Source organism: Sinocyclocheilus anshuiensis, unplaced genomic scaffold (genome assembly GCF_001515605.1).
Source record: "Sinocyclocheilus anshuiensis isolate Anshui unplaced genomic scaffold, SAMN03320099.WGS_v1.1 scaffold1162, whole genome shotgun sequence".
Classification (NCBI taxonomy): domain Eukaryota; kingdom Metazoa; phylum Chordata; class Actinopteri; order Cypriniformes; family Cyprinidae; genus Sinocyclocheilus; species Sinocyclocheilus anshuiensis.
In genome coordinates, this window is record NW_015540875.1 from 1,354,060 (window position 1) to 1,356,086 (window position 2,027).

A 2,027-nucleotide genomic window follows, 5' to 3' on the forward strand; every position below is an offset into this window, starting at 1 on the left:
GATGCAACGCAACGCGTAAAAAGACAGTATAAGTCATTATAATCCGTAATTATGTCCCCACTGGATGCAACAAATGCCTCGTTTATAATGGGTTTTAATGTTTTAGTCTCGTCGCTCCGGCCAGACAGGGCATCACAGTATTGTAAGGGCCATAACATTTCCGTCACACGCTTGAGGTATTTGGCCAATCACAACGCACTGGATAGCTGGCCAATCAGAGCACACCTCGCTTTTCAGACCGATGAGCTTTTGTAAAAATCGACGCGTTTCAGAAAGGCGGGGCATAGAGGAGAAACAATAATGTACAGTATGTGGAAAATAATGTGTTTTTTGAACCTTAAACCGCATAAACACATTTCATTACACCAAATAATGTTCTTTTTAGCAGCATCATATGACCCCTTTAAATGTCCACATGTCATTTAAGAACAATTTAGAATTCCATATGATGTCATAGAAGAGCATTTTGAAATTCCTTATGATGTCATAGGAGAACTTTTTCAATCTCCATATGAACAGTTTAAATTTCCACATTATGCAATAAGCAAATGTTCCATATGATGTCATAGAAGATAATTTTTAGATGTATTTCTGAACGATGCCATAGAGAACATTAGGTTCCATATCATGGAAGAACAATTTAAATATATATCATGGAAGAACAATTTAAAATTCAATTCCATATGATGCCATAGGAGAACATTTTAACATTTAAACTCCATATGAAATCACAGAAGAACTATTTAAATGTCCATGTCAGTAAGAACATTTACATGGTAAGAATAAGTTCCATATGTCGTGGAAGAGTCTTTTTTTCCATATGAAATCATAGAACAATTTCCATATTATTCCATAAGAAAATGTTTTTCAGATCTATATGATATAGAAGAGCCTTCGTAAATTACATGTGATTTCACAGGAGAACTTTAAACTCCATATGATATAACTGAACTATTTAAAATTTCATATAATACTATAAAAGAACATTTTTTGTAGGGCTGCACGATAAATCGCATGCGATATTTAATGCGCATCTTGTCAGAAAGCCGGTTCTGTAATCAGCGGTAAATCTCCATCATGTGCGTGCTTTCACATTGAGCAGCATTAACTACACAGAGCCGTTGTTCACTGACGAGCTGCGCAAAAAATCGTGCGAATATGAACGTGGGTAGCCCTAATTTTTTGTGATTCATATGATGTCATAGAAGAGCCTTTTAAAATTCAGTTTGATGTCTTAGGATAACTCTTTTTTTTGTAACTCTGTATGTATGGGAGAACAGAAGAATCATGGAAGAACAGTTTAAATGTCCATATTATGCAATAAGCAAATGCTTTTAAGTTCCATATGATGTCATAGAGACCATTTTTAAGTTCTAGATGTCATAGAAAAGCTATTTTACATTTATTATGATTTATTTTTTAAATACCATACTTCATATCATTGATGAACAATTAAAATCATGTTCTATATGATGTCATAGAAGAGCCTTTTTAAAGTCCATATATGATGTCATAAGAGAACGTTTTAAACTCCATATATCATAGAAGTCCATGTCATAGAGAACATACATGATTTTGAAGAAAAAACAGTTCATACACCAACCTATAATCCAACATCAAAAACAAATCTCCAAAGAAGCTTATAGTCACATCAAGAACCCTTCAGAGGGAAAATGGTTCTTGATAAGAGGTGCGTAACTGCCGCTGAGGAGCCTTCATGCTGAGAGCGCATCTCTAGGTCTTCAAGATGCATCGGAGCAATTGGAAACAGGAATGTTGAAGTTATCCATAAACTCAAACTCTATTGTAAGCCGCAAAGCGCCCCTCCTCCGAGTCCCCAAGTGCTCATGTTATAAAAATGATAAAGCTGCCCTACCTGTAATTTAAAAACAGATGGTTTCATCTTTTGAATATTTATAACAATCAAAACAATTTCTGCGCTGTGTAGCCCAGGGCTATTAAGGTGTTAAGTGTTGGGTTTAATGAAAAAGAATCTCACCTTTTTTTTTTTTTTTGGGGTGGAATGA

The 2,027-nt window shown here is 34.9% G+C and overlaps 1 protein-coding gene across 4 annotated transcripts in view; it reads left to right on the forward strand.

The window, feature by feature from the left end:
- LOC107688206 (DNA-binding protein SATB1) overlaps positions 1 to 2,027 on the forward strand; it is a 60,643-nt gene that overhangs the window by 23,456 nt on the left and 35,160 nt on the right. The gene's annotated exons all lie outside the window — the stretch shown is intronic.